Below are 22,415 nucleotides of genomic sequence, written 5' to 3'. Positions count from 1 at the left end.
CTGGTGAAGTGGACTTCAGAGTGCAGGGATGGCTAGGATATTAGTGGAAGGGAGGAGTTCCCTGATGAGTTTAGTGAGATTGTTGAGCAACTAATATTGGGTAATATGAATATGTAGTATTTTTGTGGGCCGTGCACCTTTGCTTTGTACTTTAATTTTGGTTAAATAAATTTTTACCCCCTTTTTTCAAAAAACAAAAAGTTTGCACATGAAATTAAAAATAAATTAAAATAATAAAGAAAAGGCTTTGCAACATTCATAAAGGAGCAAGTTCTTTATTAAAAAATTAGAGCTCATTTCTCCACACACAAGTTTGTAGGAGAAAATTTCCAGAAAGGTTTCTAAGAGATGGGAACTATTGCAATCTCCAAGTGTTCAACTGGTTAGCATCAGATCGAGGTAGGAATCTTGCTGAAATTTTCACAATATATTTCTTCCAACCTTTCCTCTATCTCCTTCGCGTTTGTTGGTGAATCTTGTATCAGAAATCATTTTTTTAGATGGAACCCTTGTTTGACAAATTATTGTTCTTCATTATTCAAATGTCCATGAAAAATTTTTAATTGGAAACCCTTGTGTTGTAAATTTTTTTCTAGAGTATAAACATAGCTAGGGTTTGTTTTTGAAAAATCAGATCTGTATTAAATGGGTATTTGATTTGAGTAAATTATTGTATGCTTTTTATAATAAATTAAAACTCCTTGGAAATACACACACATATATATATACATATATACATATATATATATGTGTGTATATATGTATATTTGTATATATGTATATATGTATATATATATATGTATATATATGTATATATGTATATATATGTATATGTATATATATATATGTATGTGTATATATATGTATGTATATATACATATATATATATTTATGTACATATATATACATACATATATACATAAATATACATACATATATATATATATATATATATATATTTATATATATACATATATACCTACATATATATGTATATATACATACATGTGTGTGTGTGTGTGTGTGTGTGTGTGTGTGTGAGGGGCAATGACCTCCCCCCATTGCTTGGCATGCAGCCAAGGCAACAACTACTGGGGTAGTGGCTACCAAGGCAGCAACTGCCAAATTAGTGGATGCTACTCTTGGTAGTGTGGTTTGTGCCTCATGCAGCCAAGCCGCTAAGTGGCCACCCCATATTTTGGGGTTGTGATATTATTACTTGTATTTTTCTTTATTATAAATTATAAATGATATTAATTATAATTATTATTGTTATTTAATATAATGATTATGATTATTAATAAATTAATATATATTATTTTATTAATAGTTTAATAATAAATTTCTATTTCTATTTTATCGGTAAACAACTAAAGCCTTCTATACTATATTAATAAAGATAAGATTACAAATGTCTTTGTTCAAGTAGGCACTGGTAGGAGAGAATAGAGAAGAAAACCTTCAGTCTTGCCTGAGACCTTAGTCCTTTAAAAAGTACATAAATAAAAGGGGCATTCCCTAGCTTTAGAGTTTGATTATCCAATTATAACATTTCTATACTAACTTACTTCTTTATCCATGTATTTTAGTAACTAATTCTCTGCTACAATTGTTATTTTGGAAGCAAATTCTTCCTTTTAGTTTTTGTGAAAATATTTAAAATGTCTACCAGAGTCTCTGATCATGGTCAAGAATGTCCTTTTAAATCTTCGTTATACTTTGTCCTTGGTTCATCATGTATTTCTTAATAATGTTCTATAATCACAAGCCACTTCAAATTTGTTTTTTAAATGTTAGTACTATATGTCAGTAAAGATTGATATCTATACAAGACTATTTATAAGCTTGATCAAAATTACATTAAACTCTACTCTGTCTACTAAATTTTCTAAAAATCAAAAGGTTAAATTGATTTGCATTAATAAATTATCCTTAAATTAGTTCTAAAATTCTTACTAAATTGTGATATATGATTACATGTTTAATTCCTCACCAATTATTTTCTACATACCTTCTACTAATTTCAAAAAGAAAGTATATTATAGATTATGTTTTAGGATTAGTGACTAAATATTCAGATCTTCTTATTGATTATTAATGTCTTTATTATGATTCATGGTTCTTTCTAGTTGTATAGTCTTTTGCAATTCATGTTCATTTAACTTCCATTTTCTTAACGTTTAATTATTATTCTATAACCTCTCACTCTGTTTACCTAATGATTGTTGACGATCTTAAATACAAGTTTCTTACTAAAGGTCGATAGTTGGGTGTCCTATTCATTTAAAGTTTATTTGAAATCATCCTTACTCTACCATGATAAAAAATATCATAGTTTTGATACTAGGAATTTGTCTTCCCTATTTCGATTGCAAATATTTTACAATCTTGAAGATTCAACTACTATTGAACATAGTACACATTTCGACAAGAAAAGAACATATTGATATGTAAAACAGTTGTAATGACATGTATTACTAATACAAAAGGCCAAAGTTGTATATGGGGGTTTGAAAGACCAAAAAGCCAAATTCCTAACTCCATCAAATAACTACTCCTTAATTCTTAATTGCTTTGTTCTACTTACCTTCCATATGAATAAAATAGTAGATAGTTCTAGAGATCCTAGTTTAAAGCTTAGATTTATTGTGTTCAATTCTACTTTTGTTTTAAGATCTATTTTTTATCCTTCTCAATCATTGATTATTGTGAATAAAGTGATAAAATGAAAAATTAACTATTAATTTCTAGTGGTAATACTATTATAATGATCCTCCCCCACAATCAGAAGGCTGAAGTTCATTGCCATTATAGCAAAACAAGATACTCAACCTACCACAGGCTACTATCTTATCCTCCAAAAAATTGTTAATTATCAACATGAAATAAATAATATACAAGAAATAGTATCATATAGAGAGAGATAAGAAGAACATAAAGACCCATAACATAGGAAAAAAAAGAAAAGAATGGAGGAGACAGAGAGAAGAGCCTAGTCCAAGACACAAAAATGCTTTGTATTAATAGATAGATTTGTACAAGAGTGTCTGCAAGTACAAAATATAAAACCACAAATAGGGTAACAATGACACCACTAAGATAGAGCCCAAAACACCGAGCTATGGGAATCCAAAAATAATCTAGAGAAGGAGATAAAAGCTAACCCTAGGAAAGAGAGTACTGCACCTAGCCAACCATAGGAAACAAAAAACCCTCCACCTAAATAATGGAGGGCTAAACTTCCTTATCTTTTTTCTAGCACATCATGATAATATCTGCAACTTTATTAAAGTCATCTTCCTTAGAACTTGTGGTAACCATGAAAGCCAGATGCTCTTTGCTAGATTTTAACATATTGGACAAAATGAACTGTAGTTTTTTGAGGTCATCATTAGCCACATTAGGTTCAATGTAGGCCTTAAACATTTGAAGGAAGTGGACTAGTCACTCCTTTCTCTGGTCTTCTATGACTCCCCTATAATGCAACAAAAAATTGATACTTGCTTCTAGTTTTGGCTAGGCCAAGTAGAATTGGATATTACCTCAAACATATAGTGATGGTCTCCTAGCAACAATGGCTAACCCTAGGCTCCCTGGAGGATGAGCCATATAAATTTTAGGCAATATAATTTTAAGCTTTAGATCAATACCAAGGACAATATTCTCTGAACCTACTAACCAAGTGGGGTCAAAAATGTTATGGCAAAGCCAAATGATCTCCCCATTGCCTATATTAGCTATAGCTAGACAACCTGTGAAGGAGCCAATAACTAAGTTATTAGTAAACTAGCTAAAATCATAATTGAAGACCTTCTCTCTTATAGCCCAACTAAAAACAAGCCTAGACAAATCATCAATCAATTTTAAAATTCTATTCCATCTCTTAGTCTTAATAGACCCCCAAAATGCTATAGTTCTAACTTCTAGTGCATGACATAGTGATATAGTCAATTCCATTGTGACACAAAAGGGGAAGCTAAGAAAAATACAAAGACATCAAGGCAAAAAAATTGCTAAAAACATAGAATAAATAGACATCCAGAGGTGAAGAAGGATCTAGAATGAAATCTAGCAAAAAGCTAAACACTTCACCCAAGAGGTAATAATAAGTTGACGTGCTAATATGCCTAAACAAGATATGATTACAGTTGTGCTGGGTAAATAATAATTTAATGCACAGATTTAGAAAACTCGAAACTTGAGTATTCATCCCAATACTTTAACTAATGTAATGAATCAATCAAAAAAAGAATGAAAAGATCCCAAAAATTAAGATAGAGGTAAAAAAAGAAAAAGATAGCCCAAGTGACAAGACTAGGTCTTATGCTGAGACTTGGAGGATAAAATCCTCACCTTCACTCCTTTATTTTCTAAAATATCTTCTTCAATATTGCCTTCTCAATAAATGTGTTGAAACCTAGTTTCTTCAAACTAGTCAATTAAGCTAAGAACATTTTCAAGTTTTGAGATCATCACCCAATTCAAAGTTTTACATTTTCTAATTGTATTAATAATGATTTTTGAGTCTCCTTCCATAATTATTCTTTTTATACTCTTTTTTAAACTCAATTCTAATCCTTCCCTAAGTGCTTCTTATTCCACTATATTTTTTGAAGAGATGCCTAAAGGCTTTCTCTTTTAATGATGCATTCTCTAGTATTTGATCTTATAATGTAGCCTATTCTTGCTTTCCCTAGGTTACCTCTTGATTCTCCATCAAAGTTTAGTTTTATCCAGCCTTTTGGTGGAACTTCCCATTTTCACTCTTTCCTTGCTTTTTGGTCTTTTTTCTCATAGACTAATGGGGGGTTGATAGGGAAGGCCCGATTCTTTTTTATACTCCTACCCCATTCTGAGAATGACCCTTTGATTTTGACTAATTTTCTTAAATATTTTTTCATAACTTCTATAATGCTAGCTTCTACTCTATTAAGAAGAGAGTTCATACTCAGTTCTATGTCACTAAAGATGCACCTATTCCTTTCTTTCCATATTTCTAAGATTAGTATAATTGGGGATATATTCCACAATTTTTCATAAATGAGTTGTTTTTTGTTTGCCATCCAAATAAATGACTATTGAGATCCTCAAGAAGAGGAGAGGTCCAAAAAATTTCTTGACGAAGCTACTACCAACTTTCTTTGGCAAGGGAGAAATTGTAAAGGAGATGATCCACTATCTTAGAGATTTCCTTACAAAGGAAGCATCTTGGTAGGCCTTCAAATCATATTTTTGTGAATCTATCCACTATAAGGATTCTTTTTTGCATTGCATCCCATAAGAAGATTCTTGCCTTTGGTAGGCATGATAGGTCCCAACATAACTTGAGAGGAATGTTAATATTTTCTCATCTTTGTGAGTTAATGATAAGATTATATCCTAACTTGACTTTGTAAGATCCATCTTTAGAAGCTCCCCAGTTAAGTTTATCTTTCCTATCTTTATGATTTATTTACCATTCTTTGAGGATGTTTTCAAATTTCTCTTTCTCTACAGGTGTAATATCTACATCCTCTAGAGTTTTCCATGCCCAAATATCTTCCCCATTTTCCTTTTTGATATATTTATAATCTAAAACCTTTGAGCCCCATAAATTAATAAGCACATTCTTGATAGTATCAGGAATGTTGGAATTAATAAGGGGGGTTGTACATCCTAGGAATCTTCCTAGGATAGAGCTTCATCTCATCTTCCTGAGTCCCATGTGATAAAATTGCTAATCATTGGTCAACATTTTAACATGAATTTCCACACTTTTGATCTTGAGGGAGAGTTCATTATGTAGAATAATGATGCTGGATCATCCACATTTAAGTATTTGTTGTATCATATTTTAGCCCATTTTCTTTCCCTTTCTTGGTACATTTGCCATACTAGCTTTTCTCCCAATGCCTCATTTTTCCAACTGAAATTCTTAACACCTAATCCCCCTTGATCCTTAGGTCAGCATATTCTATCTTAATTTTCATTATGGCTGATTTCTTTTTCTTTTTTTTTGTTGCACTCCAAAATAATTTTTTGAGCTTACCTTCCAATTTTTTGTTAATGTACTTAGGTAAAGGGAGGCATGAAAATTGGTAAGTTGGAATTGTTGAGAGTATGGATTTAATTTTAATTACTCTACCAACTTTTGTTAACCATTTTCCTTTCCATATTTCTATTTATTTATCAATTCTGTCTAAAATATTATCCCATCCTTTGTTCTTCCTTGTTCCTTTTTCTAAATGGATCCCAAGATACTTAAATGGGAATGTGCCTTTCTTATATCCTATCTAATTACATATGAAATATTCCATCTCTTGTTGTATTAATAAAGAAAATTTATGATTTTTCCACATTTACTTTCTACCCTGAGGCTTCTAAATAATCTAGAATGATTTGTTTCAAATTTTGTACTTCTTCCTTAGTGATAACTCATAGGAGTATAGTGTCATCAACAAATTTTTGATGAGTTATTTGGGGATACTTTCTATCACCACAATTCCTCTAATTTTACCAACTTCTTGTGCCTTCTTTACTGATCTCCCAAAGGCTTCAGCCATGATTATAACTAAGAAGGGAAAAATTAAATCTCCTTGAAAAATACCTCTTGATATACTAAAATATTCTTTTGGGGTTCCATTGATTAGCAGATAAATTTTTGGAGTTAAGATGCAATTAAATATTACATTGATTTATTGGTGTGAGAACCCAAAAGCTTCTAAAGTCTTACATAAGAATCTTCAGTCCACTAAATCGAATGCTATTTCAATATCTAGTTTCATAAACATATGTACTTTCTCATTATAGAATGTCAAGTGAATGGTTTCCTGAATTATTGATATCCTGTCCAGAATGGATCTTCCTGGCACAAAGAAAGTTTGTTCTTCTAAGATGATTTTAGGGAGAATAGCTTTAGTCTAATTTGCTAATGCTTTTGAATAGATTTTGTATATATTATTACATAGAGTAATAGGTCTAAAGTCACTTGGAGACACTAAGGCTGATATTTTGGGGATTAATGGAAGAAAAGTGTGATTGATTTTAGTTAATATTGATCCTCCATTTCTGGATGCCTCAATTACCTTCCAAAGTTCTTCCCCTAAGATATCCCAATTATTTTGGAACAAAAAGGCCTAAAACTGATATGGCCCAGGTGATTTGTCTAAGTTGAGATTAAATAGGGATGACTTAATTTCCTCTAAGGAGAAAGGTTTATTAAGTGTTGCATTTTATCAGTTGTTGTGACCACTTTAGGAATTACCCTAGAAGAAATTTTTCTTGAGCATTTTGATTAGAGAAATCAAAGTTGTTAAGAATGTTTTTATAATAATTTATAAATATTTCTTTTACTTTAGAGGGGTTATCTTCCATATTTCCATCTCTATCATTATTTTTAGTTATTGCATTAATTATTCTATTATGGATAGTCTTGTTATGAAAAACTTTAGTATTTCTATCTCCTTCCACTAGCGATTTTTCCCTTGATTTCTATCTCTAAATATCTCCTATTTTTCTAATATTTCTTCCTATTTAGCTAATAATTCTTTTTTCTTTAAGGAATATTCCATTGTCCATACCATTTTTAATTACCTCTTCATTTAAGTTTTTAAGTTCTTTTTGTGTCTCAATTTTTTCTTTGAATATATTTTTGAAATGAGTTTTATTCCATTTTAATATTTGTTCTTTGATCATTTTAAGTTTTGACACAAAACAATGCAATTTTTTATCTTGTAAATTTACCTTCTTGCCACCATCATTTGATGCATTCCATGAAGTTATTGTCTAGGAACCACATTTGTTTGCATTTAAAAGGGTTCTTGGATAGTTTTTTAGACTCTATAAATTTTATTCTAACCAGATAGTGATCAAAACCCTCTATCAGTTGACTAGTTGCTAGAATTCTTAGATCCATATTTGTTAAATCTCCTTTTAAGAAAAACCTATCAAGTTTTTCTGCTATGTAGTTAAAGTCTTTCCTTCTATTGTTCCAAGTGAATGTACCATTGCTAGTTGGGATTTCTAGCAACTTATTATCCGCTACCCATTTTTTGAATTCCATATTTACTCTTGTGACAACTTGAATTCTTCCATATTTTTCATCTATGTTCATAATTACATTTAAATACCCTCCAATGACAATATTTTCAATAGGGTATTTTTCCATAAGTGTGCTAATTTCATCCCATAGCCTTTTCTTAGATGTTGTCTGCATAAGTCCATATACATTGATTAGAATTAACTAAAGGTTATGTCTATACCTAAACCCTGTACGCCCCATCCAGTTGTTATTGGATTCTATAGTGTTAATGTCTACTTTCCATGGGTTCCAGATGACTCCTAATCCTCCTGAGGCCTATTTGATTCTCTAATTTTTTATTTCCATATCTCCTTCTTCTTTATTTAATTTGGTTTCTTGTATTAGTGTTATATCTAATTCAAATAAAATGAGATTGCACTTTAATAAGCGTTTCTTATTAAGAGCATTGAGGCCTCTAACATTCCAAGTTGTAATCCTCATTGATCATTGGGAAGGCTCTTCCCCTTCCCTGCATTTAAGACTTCAAATATCTTTTTTTGCTCCTTTTCTTGCCCATCTACCTTTCTTAGCTCTTTTAATGATTTTCTTCCTCTCTTCATTTTTTGTTTTCCATAATTCTAGGTTCTAAATCCCTCCCAATTTACAAAGATGCCTAGATTGTCCATTGAGTGCTAATCATTTCCTAATTTTTTAATTTCTTCCTTATATTCTCCTTCTTCTATTAACTCATTTGATCTTCTAATTCATTTTCTTCTCTACTTTTCCCTTTTTCTCTTTCACTTGTTGCTCTAATTCATTAGCCTCCTCTATCTCCTTTACTTTATGTATGTCATCTAGAAGCCCAAACTCTTTCCATATATGAATTTTCCCATTATGTTATGTTTCTCTTCTCTACTCCATGTATGTCATTATTTCCCTAGGTTCTAATGCTTCTATTTATGTTGCTAATTCAATAGGGATCAAAGATCCTTTAGTTCCATTTTGTTCTTTCCGTTCTTCTTCTCCAAAGATATATTTTTCATTCACCGGTGTTTGCCAAAATTTGTAGCTCTTTTTCTTTGTTTTTTTCCTAGATTGTTATGTTGCTTTATTGAGTTGATGAAGCTATTGGGGTTGAGATTCCTTGATCCTAGTTATCCCTAATCTTTTATATTTCTATGTAGTCTTGATTCCTTTTTTATGTCCTGTTATTTTTCTCATTTATTGTATCTTGTTTGATACCTACTATATTTTGTATTAGTAGTTCCTCTTCTTTTATACTTGGGTCCTCTTTATTAAGTTTCCACTGGATCTTTTCCTCTTCCATTCTGATTTCTACCATTACTCCTTTTATGATATTTTCCCCTTTTTTCTCCTCTCTATTACAATACTTATCGATTTTTTCCTTTCTTCTTCCTTCTCATCTTTTTGTTCCATGTTCACATGATCATTATGATTTTGCACTCCTATTGTTATTTTATCTTCAATATAATTTTGTAATAATAATATATCATGGGTCATTTTGTTTAATTCTTGTAAGCTCATATCAATTTCTTCCAATGCCCTATTCTCTCTTTGACCCACCTTGCATTCTCTAAGTTTTATCAATTTTAACTAGCTCTCATGGTTATTCTCTTCTTTCTTATCTATTTCCCTCCATGTTGCTAGTTCTCCTTGTGCTATTCTTTGACCTATTGATACTCTTTCTTATGTATATCTTCTCTAAAACATAATCTTCCCTACTAGTATTTTTTTCTTTCAATTCTTTTTAATCTTTAATTTCCTTTGTTATATCTGCCTTCTGATTTATTATTACCTATGTTCTTTCCTTCCTTTGGTTGTTGTTGATACTATTGAGTGTCTCTTTTAAATTTGATATTTTGTGTTCTATGTTCATATTGGGTTTGATAATTCCTTTGATTTCTCCTTCAATTTTTTTAAAATCTAGTTTATATATGGATTTATATGTTTTTTTTTTGTGTTAAGTTCCTTCTGACCTAACTCTATTTATATTTAAAAAGTTTTATTACTAGATTGGTTAATGTCTATTCAATTCCTATTAAATTTCCTAGAGATTTGCCAATTTTGATTAGTGCTTAGAGATGATTAAGTTTAGGTGGAAAGATTTTATATTCAAACCAGTTTGGAGCTTTACTTTTCCTAATAATTTCATCACTCCAGTTTGGTTCCCAAACTAGAAATTTGATAGAGTGTCCTCTGTAAAAGCATAATAAAATTGAAACTAATTTGTTCCTAATTTCTCTATTTTTACAATGCACATGCATTGAATCATTAGAAAACATATTGATACTTACTTGTTTCTTATAGATCTTTGCTAATCTTCTTACCAGGTTTGAGAGTAACTTACTTGCTCCACTCCAGTGTACAAATACACCTAGCTTTGAACATTCCATCCATTTCTTCTCTATTTGTTTATTTCTTATGATTACTGTATCAGAATAAAGTTTATGATTGTCTAGGGTTCCTATAGAAGGAGGCATTGAGCTTTTAACTACACCCTTACTTCCATCTATTATTTATGAGGGGAAATGTAGACTTTTGGGTTGAGATATTTGATTGTAAGAACCCTAGGATTAGTTATGGGTGCTTTGATCTACTGTCTAGGACCTAAAAGGATACTATTTTCTACTAAATTTTTCATAGGTCTTTGTTTCCTTAAATCCCTACCATCCTCAAGCTTCATTTTGGGTGCTTTATGTTCTTCAAACCTTGATGTCTTCTTTGCATATAATGTTTTGCTCAAGAATACCTCTTGTCATTTAACTATCACATCTTCCTCTAAGTGATTTGGGGTTACTTCTATATTCTTTTGGGATGATGTTTCCCTCTTGATCTTCCTTTTTGTCACTTGTTGCCACCCATTTTCTTCTTCGTTGGTTGGATTCTATTTTCCTTGCATTTTGAGTATTTCTTTGTTCCTAGATGTATGTAGTTTGACTACATTATTGAACGCCACCCTCCTCTAACCTTTGCAATCTCTCATTTCAACTGATAAGACATCAAATTTTTTATAGATGGCATGGAAAAGACACTTTGGCTAGCCATTTTGCCTAGGATAAAGCTAAATTAGAGGATTTTGTTTAAGAGATTTTGCCTTATTAGGGCAGGATGTTTTTGTTTGATAATTGTGCTTGGGTTTATTTGGATAAACATGATTTCTCAAGTTTCTTCTTTTTCTTTCACTATTACTATCATTTTCAAAATTTTAATAATTTAATAATAATTATTATTAATAGTTTAATCATTATTATTAATTTTGTTAATATTTAATTAAAATATTTTGTTATATTATTTATTATTTAATAAATATATTTTGTAAAAGAAATAGTATTAATATTATCGTGGTTTATGTATGAAAGTCTAATTGGAAACCCTCATAATACAAATTTTTGTTTGGATTATCAACATAACTAGGGTTTATTTTCAAAAAATCATATATGTATTATATGGGTATTTTATTTGAGTAAATTATTCTATCTTTATTTTTATTTTATTTAAATAAAATAAAAAAAAATTGCTGGAAAAAATTCCATATTGGGCCTATACTATTAGAGTAATTATTCTTTTACACTTATTAATTAGATATTCTTGATTTAATTAATTAAGTTATTTATTACTCTAGTTACTTAAGCTATCTCTTAGGTGCATATAATCAATATTTTATATTAATTATATTGTGCAACCTAGCTTTTTTTCTCTTTAGGGTTTCATTCACCTTTAAGGTTGAACTTTTGTATTTTTTGTTATCATCTTGGAATAAAGTATTTTTACTCTCACTTTCTTGAGATTTTCCAAGCTCTATTTTTTCCTTTTTTGGTTTCTCTTCAACATAGATTATTTGCATGCAAGTGTTCTTGGCAATCTATGAAGTTGGTTTTCACAAATTCTACATGGTATCAAAGCATCCCTACTGCTTCCTAGGTTGAAGAGTTTGAAGCCACACTTTGGAATCAGAAACCCCAGCTTTTTCAAGGTTTTTTTCATCAATTAGGAGCACATTTTCTTCACTCACTTTGGGCCAAATTGGACACTACCATTGCTCTCAGAAAGCTTGTTACAATCAGAATCCATATAAATTTTTTGTTTTTCACCTACTATAGTGTCAGGCAAATTTTTTTTGCCTCCTGGAAGGCCATACAGATGCATTTATTACAAAAAAATTAAAAAAAGGTTTTGGCCGGCCATAGTAGATGCTCCACTCAGTAGCTACTATGACACCACCCTGGTGCTACCGCCAAACCTCTAGCGCTTGACCTAGGTGCCACCAGCAAAGCAACCACAACTTGGTTGCCGCTCTGTGTTCACCACTACCCCATTGGCCCACAACCCTCCTCTGTAGTGCCACTCCTATTCTCTAACTAGTTGTAACCTCCACTAGTGGCACCATGGAAAACCCTTGTACAGTTGTGATGTTAGGCATGATGTCATTCTTAAATAAGCCTACATTAGCATCCCAATTGTACATGTCGACATTCTAGTGAGTGACATCATCTTCTAGCCTACTTACGTCATCCGCTCAAGCCCCCTTGCTAACATCATTTTCCATTAGGATGATTTCATAATCTAGCAACTGACATCAACATTTCAAAAGTAAAATTTTTTCTAGCAATGTTAGTTGATGGTCATATGAAGATCAAATTTTTTGCCATGACTGTATTTTTCTAGTGAGCTTGTCTTTTGGAGCAGCAGTTGGTTTTTTGGCCATAACTTGAGCATATGGATGTCTTTTTTGATCTAAAAGAATTGTCAAAAAGCTTGTTCAAAGATGATGACAATGATGATAGTTTCATTTCATTCTGAGTCTATTTGAGATCCTATTTTTGGTGTTGAAGTAGAGGCTTTAGTTTCCTTCCTCTCTGCATCTAGTGTCTAGTTTTTTTTCTTAGTTTTTGTGCTTCTAGTGGTTGTTTCTTTAGTTTTTGAGGGATATATTTATACATTGTGAGGGCAGCATTTTATTTTCTACCATACTTGGAAAGGGCAGATGACCAAATTTCTTATGGAAAAGGGGTTATGGTCATGCCTCAATGCAGCTCAGCCAATTCTATAGAGGCTTTATGAGCTCCTTATGTAGCACAATAAGATGGATGAGGCAATGGGCCTCATTGCAATGAATATTTTAGATGGCTTATTGTTTCAACTAGATGGTTTGACTATACCAAAGGCTATGTGGGACAAGTTTTCCACTTTTTTTGGCACAATAAATCAGTTTAGTATTCTATAGATAGATGCAAAATTTACCTCCTTGGTTCTTGAATCATTCATTAGCATTGAGGACTTCTTGATGAAATTCAAGTCTCTTCGATCTATTTTATAGGTTGCTAGAAAGACAAAGTTAGATGATGAGTGTATCCTTTTGATTCTCTCAAACCTTCAAGGTCCTTATTAGATTTTCACTTCTACCTTCTACTCCACTATGGATGCTCTTATAGGTTCACAGTTATAGGCATTGCTTGCCAAGTCACCTTAGGATACACAAAAGGAGAAGCCAAAGTAGATATCATATTTTTCTTCTCATCACTCTACTAGCTCATCATTTTCTTCTAAGAAGGAGAAAAAGAAGACTGAGACTCCTACCTGTTCCTATTGTCAGAAGGGACCTCATGATGAGTCATATTATTTTCAGAAGAGATTTGATGGCTATGAGAAATAGATTGCAGATTTGCAAGCTCTTCTTTAGAAGAGCACTGTTTCATCTCCATCCTCTTCTACCTCATAGGGGTTTACCTTTTAGTCTTCTTCCATCTCTTCGACATCTACACTAGATTTTGGACCTGGTCATAAATTATGGGCATCTATTGTATCCCCTTCCTAGGTCCCTTGGATATTGGATTCAAGTGCTTCTCACTATATGGCATCTTCTCAAGGGGTCTTCTCCTCTATTGAGGCTTCTCCCATTCCTCATATTCTCATGAGGCATAACAATGCCCTAATAGTCTGTGGGAAAGGTTTAGTTTTCATTTAGGATGGCACATTCAATTATGTATTGTATGTTCCATCTTTATTTTCAAACCTTCTCTCAAAGTATTAGATTACACACAGTGGATTAGGGAAAATAGTTGAGTTCACTGCAAATTCAGTCTACATTCATGATAGTGCAATAGGATGCCTTATTGTTACAGGGATAGTTGATCATACCACCCATCTCCACACCTTCTCACACTTTGGTCCACCATCTCCATTGTCAAAGCAAAGCTCTTCTCTTCGTGAGAGCATCATGTGGTGTCGTTGAACCTTTGTATTGTTCTTGAGATCCTTGTTTTGACTACTACACCACATCAAGCTAAGGTCTTTTCTCTTCAATAGGACTCTTCTTTAGATTTGCCTAAACCTCCAGCTCCTTTCATTGAGCCTCTAGGTACACATGTTGAGGATTCTATAGAGGACATTCATCTCTTCTTTCATGAGAGTGCTAGCACACCTGCATTGGGGATTCCCTTTCATGATCTGCATATTTTCTCCTTTGAGCATTAGTTAGGCCTTCTAGTTTCACCTCTCTTTCTACAGTTTTCTTGTTCTATTCCCTTCTTTCTTTTGCATTGGAGTTCCATTGGTTCTATCAATTTTACAGGAGCTCTATCATTCTGGGGGGGCTTTGGTGTCTCTTTCCTCTCTCGTGGGGGGGTTTGTTGTACTTATGGTTTTGAGAGAGTCTCTTGAGCCATTTCTTTTTGTTATTTTATTAATCTCTTTTTGGTGAGGAGTTTTGCCCACTAGGTTTTCTCCCTTGTCTCTAGTTTACATAGATTTCCTTCTTTTGGGTACCTAATCAGACCTTGTTGTTGGGAGCCATTTTCCTACTTTCATAGCTTTGTTGGGTTAGCTTACCTCCTGAGCTTCACTTAAGGGGAGGTGTTAGAGTAATTATTCTTTTACACTTACTAATTATATTTTCTTGATTTAATTAATTAATTAATTTATTACTCTAGTTACTTAAGCTATCTCTTAGGTGCATATAATTAATATTTTACATTAATTATATTGTACAACCTAGATTTTTTTTCCCTTTAGAATTTTGTTCACCTTTAAGGTTGAACTTTTGTAATTTTTGTTATCATCTTGGAATAAATCTTTTTCACTCTCACTCCATTGAGATTTTCCAAGCTTTTCTTTTTCCTTTTTTGGTTTCTCTTTAGCACAGGTTATTTGCATGTAGGTGTTCTTGGCAATCTGTGAAGTTGGTTTTCACAACTTCTATATATACGAGTAGCTTATGTGTGTGTGTGTGTGTGTGTGTGTGTGTGTGTAATTTTAAAAATATATATGAGAAGGGGCACTGACCTCACTCCCGCCATGCCTAGCATGTTGCCAATGCAACAATTCCCAAAGCAGTGGACATTGCTCTTGGCAGTGCTGGTTGCTCATGCAACCAGGTTGCTAAGCGGCCACCCCATATTTTGGGGTTGCAATATTATTAATCGCATCTTGTTTTATTATTGATTATATTAATAATAATTATTAGTTATTATTTAATTATTTAATTTAATAATTATGATTATTAACATTAATATATATTATATTATTAATAATTTAATAATTATTATTAAATTTTATAATATTTAATTAAAATATTTTGTTATATTATTTATTATTTAATAAATATATTTTATGAAAAGATAGTCGTAAACACCATTTTAATTAAGATAAAAAAATTTAAAATGTTATCATTATTGTTTCAAGTATTTCATTTTATATGAAAATGGTATTATGTACTAAGGTGATTCTAATGGATTGTTGAGTCTTTTTAAATACTTTGAACTCGAGAAACTTTATCAAATGTGACACTTTGAAAACAAAAACTTGAACACATTTTTGAATCAAATTTTTATGATTTCAAACCAAATGACCTATGAAACTTTACTTGTTTAAATACTTGATGAGATGTATGATTTATTTTGTGTTGGGTTGGGTTTAGCATAGTATGTTGACTAGTTTTGAATGTTTACCAAAGGCCTAGGAGTTATTGTTTATATCATGGTTTATGTGATTTGACCTTTGAGGTACTGATCAATATATATTTTGTGATTTTCAGTTGATTGTATAGGACTGATGTGGTCAGTGTGACCTTATGGGATTTTTTGTTATGAGCTTAGGGTAGGTTATGTTTATGTATGTTGGGAAGTGGCTTGCTATGGAGTTCAAAGACCTACAAAGGTTGCCTGGTTAACCATTGTAGGTTGTTTTAATAAATGATAACATTTCATTAAATGGGTTAAAATGAATTAACAAGAGTTAGTAAATTTCCTTGCCCATGCCTAGAGTGCTACTATAGAATAGGATGGGAGTAGAGAGGATGCTTGGTTCCAACCTTACCCCATTAGTATGCCTTATCTATAAGAAATGATAATGATGTCATATAAAGTTGCTAGGAGGCTAGAGTCCAGAGAGGCTACCAAGGTAATCTTAAAGTTGGTTCATGTGATATCACTTGCCCACTTACATAGTAGGTTTCCTATGTGTCTTTTTTTCCTCTTTGATTAGATGTTAATTGTGTCTTGGTACCTTTGAGATAGATTTCTATTAGTATTTCCTTGAACTAGAGTATGGTTATGACTTTTGGATTCATATATGTATGGGACTTGAAATTATCTCCTCAACATGGTGGGAGAGGGTCATTTAGGTTCCACAAGATCAAGTGGTAGTGTTTCTTATACCATTGAGATTCAACAACTAGATATTATTGTTGGATATTCTTGAGAAATTATTCTATTCTTTTGATCTTGTGATCATGTTCTTTGGTCGTATTCTAATGTATTGCACTTGATTATTGGAGATCTTATGAGATATTGTATCTTACCATGATGTATATTTTGTTAGAATTTCATACCCTACAACTTGTATAGAGGATGAATATGCATTTTGGTTATGCCATGTGGCATCGTATGTACTTGTATATTATTTCATTTAATACATACTTATGGTTATTCTATGATGTGGATTTTGTTATGTATAAGATTTAGTCTTAATAAAACTTTTTATGAGATTCAATGGCATGGAACCCTTAAGAGATGTAATTATTAATGTTATTATTGCATCCACCATGTTTCTCTTATTTTTTTAATTTTTAAAATATAATTAAAAATGTTTGGATAACTTAGTAACATAATAGGTTAATTTCTTTTTAATTCCCTGGTAGAGTATTACATTTGGTATCAAAGCCTGAGTTTCTACATTGGGAGCTCTGGGTATGTTCGAACACCACTAGATGACAACTAGTTAACATAAATGAAACTTAAACATCTATATGTATCTATTACAACTCAAACAACTTGAACTTCATACTTAAATACTTTTAACCTAGAAATAAACAAAAGTGGAATAAATCTTGATTAGTTTTCAAAACATGTTTTTTATGATTATTCTTTATAGTAGTATTCCCTTGTTGATTTTGTTGGCATTTTGTTGTCCTTTCTTGGATATTATTTTAGGATGGTGTCCAAGACTAGATTTTCTATGAGAGGCCACAATTTAGGCCACAATAGAGGCCATGGGTGAGGTAGAGATATTAGCTTGCATGATACTAGTCATGAGAGTCCTATTTAGGAAGAGAACAAGGAGGAACACAATGGGGAACATTAGGCTAATTCAAAAGAGGTTAATTTGAGATAGATGATGAAGATAATCCTAAATCACCTACCTCTTAAAAAGAGTGTTGATTAGGAAGAATTACATCATGCTAGGAATGAAGAGAGACATAGATCATGTAGTCCTTGGTGAGATCCCCATGGTGATAGATAGAGATTGAACAAGATCACATAGATGAGAGACCTACAATGGTCCAAGATTAAACCTTTCACTAGAGTAGGTACTAGATATGTTGTAGAGAAATGGTTGATTGCATTCGATAGATGTTTTGTGATGCAAGACTTTGACTCGAATGTCAAAGTAAGGTATGCCATCACACAGTTGGAAATATTTGTAGCTACATAGTGAAACATTGAAGAAAAGAAGCTAGGTGTAGATATGAACAACATTACCTAGGGATCAAGTTTCTTGAAAACTTATATGATTGCTTCTTACCAGAATAGTGGCAGCAATAGAGAGCCCGTGTCTATCATAATCTGAGCTAGTATACCATGACCATGGTGGAGTATGAGTGGAAGTTCTATGAGCTCATGCCTTATGTAGGGATCAGTGACAGTTCACCAATGACAGTTTCATTGGGGGTGTAAAGGTATTCCATCCAAAAACTCTTAAGCATACAGTACATCTGGCTATCCTTGTGGATTAGAATGTCACTTTGGGATGTGGTGGTTTTATGGGGGCACTTGTGGCATCAAGGTCCATGGGCTTACAAAACTAGGGCATAAGTAGTAGTATGAATCCTCCTTACTTCAAAGGAAATTAGGGTCTACAACAATAGAAGCAACAACCATAACAACATAAGGTATCTTTTCCTTTAGCACAAAGTTGTGGTAGTGGTTCTAATTATTGCAACTTCTAAAACTCACAATGCAATAGGAAAGATTGGGATAATCAGCCTACATAGAGTAACTACACCTTTGCTAGTAGAGATAGTTATCAGTAGTCTAGTGTACCTCCAATAGGGCAAGGTTCTGACAGAGGTACATGGTGTTTCTGCTATAGAGGCTTTGGGCATATTGCAGCCAACTACCCACAAAAAACATCTCCCTATTCAAGACCTAGGCCAACAACATCTAAGCCTATAGTTGGTGATACTGGGAGATCACATAGAGTTCTTATAGTGGTAGATCACTGCTAAGCTGATCACTACGGTACCATAGTTGAGATTGCAAGAGGGACCAGAGGTACACCCCCTTCCATCTTATACAATTTAGGTGCTAAAGATTTGTTCACATCACCTTCTATAGTTTTAAAGTGTGAGCATGAGGCAGTTAAGCAAGGCATAGGTTGGTAGTGGAACTAGCTTTAGGAGCTAGGATTCCCACAAATTCTCTAATGCAGTAGTGTGAATTGAACCTAGGAGGTTTCATTACTTTAGTAGACCTTTGAGTTATTCCCCTTGGTTCTTATGAAGAAGTGTTGGGAATGGACTAGCTTGGTACTCATAAAGCTAGTATTGACTATAGGAAGAAGACTATTCAGTGTAAGGATAACTAGAGTAAGGACTCTAATATTTTAGGTATCCAAAGACCCATATCTATTCATATGATCTCTGCTATGTAGCTGAAGCATCCATAAGGGTCATTAGGTATTTGTCATTACTATGAGTGAACTTAAGGAGGAAGATCCTAAAGGGAAGACTCTAGAACACCCTATCCTAAAAAAGTATGTTGATGTCTTTCCTAGCGAGATTCTAGTATGCCACCTAAGAGGGACATTATTTTTTGCATTGACCTCATCCTAGGAGAAGAGCCCATTTCTAGAGCTCCTTATCAGATGACCACTCAATAGTTGAGTGAATTGTGCTTTCATCTATACTTGGAAATTTTTTCCAATGGTTGTATTAGATTGAATGTTTCTCCATGCAAAGTACTAGTTATCTTTGTGAAGAAGAAGGATGGATTGTTATGCTTGTGCATTAAATATAGACAATTAAACAAGGTAACAATTAAGAATAGGTATCCTTTACTAAGGATTGATGATTTGTTTGATAAAATCAAGGGATCCAAAGTGTTCCCTTAGATAGATCTAAAGTCAAAATACTATCAGCTAAACATTTAGGATGCTAATATGCATAAGACAACCTTTCACACTCATTATGGACACTACAAGTTTACTATGGTTCCATTTACTTTGACAAATAATCCATCATATTCATGTGCTTGATGAATGGAGTATTCCATTCTTAACTAGACCATTTTGTACTTGTTTTCTTGGATGACTTATTGAAATATTCTTGATCTCAAGAAGAACATGAGGAATACCTATGGTTAGTCCTTTAGTGCCTTAGAGACAATCAACTTTATGCCAATTTGGAAAAGTGTGATGTCTTTTAGTCCAAGGTACAATACTTAGGTCATATAATTTTAGGAGATGGTATATCAGTGGATCCTATGAAGATCCATGTGATGGAAGATTGGCATGCACCCAATTTTGTGTCTGAGATTTTCAACTTTATGGGTTTGGCTGATATTACCACAGATTTTTTTAGAGATTATCCAAAGTTGCATACCCCATCACTTCCCTCCAGATAAAGGAGTAAATTCATTTGGATAGAGAAATGCAAGGAAGCATTTTAGAAGCTCAAGGAGATTTTGACTAGCGCACTAATTCTAGCAGTACCTGATCCAACATGTGATTTTATGGTGTATTGATGCTTCTCTAGAAGGGATTGAAGTAGTCCTAATGTAGGATGGACATGTGATTACCTATGAGTCTCTTAATATCAAGGATCATGAGTTAATCTATCCCACACATGATCTTGAGCTAGATATAGTTGGTCATACTTTAGTGAGATGGAGACACTTCTTGTCGGAGCATCATTTTCAGCTTCATAGTGATCATCACAGTTTACAATATATATTCATGTAGCCTAATCTAAATGCTAGGTAGAGGCATTGGAAGGAATTTCTATGTGAGTATGACTTCAAGGTGAAGTATATTCAGGGAAAGGAGAATGTGGTAGCCAATGCTTTGAGTTGTAGTAGACATGAGACATTTGCATTGACTCTTAGTGTGGATTTGAGGAGTCATATACTTCAGGCACTTCCTACAGATACTTGGTATCAAGAGGTGTGCATAAAGATAGATTCATATAGACCTTTAGAGGGCATATTTTCATGCTATGTCCTAGATTTAGCTAGCCTTTTTCATTATATAGGGAGGATTTATGTACCATTATTGAATGAGCTTCATACATTGATCTTATCTGAGGGTATTGTTGTTGGAATTAACAAGTGGGTTTATTTATTTTGAGAGGGTGAGTGAATTAGAATAAACTAACTTTAATCTTTTCAAATCGTTGTGACTGAAACCATTCACATGCATCTAATTCATCTAATAAACATGAAAGTAAAGACATGCATGAAAATAGATAACACACAAATTTGGTAATCTAGAAACCTTCCAAAATGAGAAGGTAAAACTAGGGTGGGGATGACACCCACAAAATATCACTACAGCAATGTGTAACTATTCAAGGTTACAATATTTGAACACTTCCAATGGTCTACCCTATGAAAGGCCTATCTTGTTAAAGACTTTACAGTCTATTAAAAGTGACCTGGTTAAAGGATTTCACTACCCTGGTAAAAGTAGACCTGGTTAAAGGACTTTAGTGCATTCACTTAGAATGCCACCCTGTTAATGGATTTACAAATAGCTGCTAGGCTAACCTAAGTCCATCAGATTTCCATGTCTAATACAACCGCTAGAAAGTATTAGAAAGTCTTTGACCTTATAGCTTTGCAATCTTCAATTGCTAGTTCCAGATCCTTGTTCTGCTCTTACTGATCTGATCCTTGCTTCATCTAATGTGTCACTCTACAATATTCTGATACTATGTTCTTCAATAGCTAGATTCTGCAATACTGCTTTATTCTTCACTAAGTCTTTTAAGCTCCCCTCTAAATTTCACTATAGTTCACCCATATATTTCTCTCAACCATGCATACAATGGATTTTCATCCTCCTTTTAAAGATTTTGAAGACTTAGGATTAGGTATGAATCTATGATTAGCATTAAATCTTCATTCCCCGCTCAACTCTTGCACTTTTCTTATTGGTTGCATACCTTCTCCATTTTTCTTATTGGCTGCATGCTGACTACATAGGTAATGTAAAAGATTCATTCTTATCTTTAGAATCCTTCAAGATTCATCCTATGTTACCTACAAAAATGGTTTACTTCTGTGTTTGTGAAGGCACAAACTCATATGTTGATTCTATGCTACTCAACACATATTGGTTATTGATGCTCAACACATATAGTAAAACTAGATCACTCAGCTCCTATAGCAATTCTATTCCACTCGACATCTATAGTGACTCTACATCTATACTTTGCTCAGCACTTAAGGATTGCTCAACATCTGAAGTTCACTTGGCACCTATTGAATTTTCTAACTTGGCATACATTGTAGCTCAGCTTTTGTATTATACTTGGTATTGTCTTGAGAATTTGTTAAGTGTGTTAACACTCAAATGTCAAAACCAATCTGAGACTAACAATCTCCCCCTTTGACACGAGTGGCAAAAACACTTAACTTAAAATCTCGTAACTCCCCTTGAGCTAATGTGCCATTTCCATTCTTGTAACCAAAATTTTTGTGGTGAATTTGTCTCATGCTGATATATCTTATGCTCTTTGCATTATCTGCCTTTATTTGTATGTATGTACCCTATTTTTGCTTCCTATCACATCTTCTTGTAGTTTTTGCATCTTGTTTTCTTTATTCCTTCCTCCATATGTGAATGTGAATATCTCCAACTTAATATCTTCCCTTTTAGATATTCTTTATTGCTTCCATCA

Source organism: Cupressus sempervirens, chromosome 1, assembly GCF_028749045.1.
Source record: "Cupressus sempervirens isolate cs-2001-9-10 chromosome 1, ASM2874904v1, whole genome shotgun sequence".
NCBI lineage: Eukaryota > Viridiplantae > Streptophyta > Pinopsida > Cupressales > Cupressaceae > Cupressus > Cupressus sempervirens.
Note: the sequence above shows the minus strand (reverse complement) of the source record.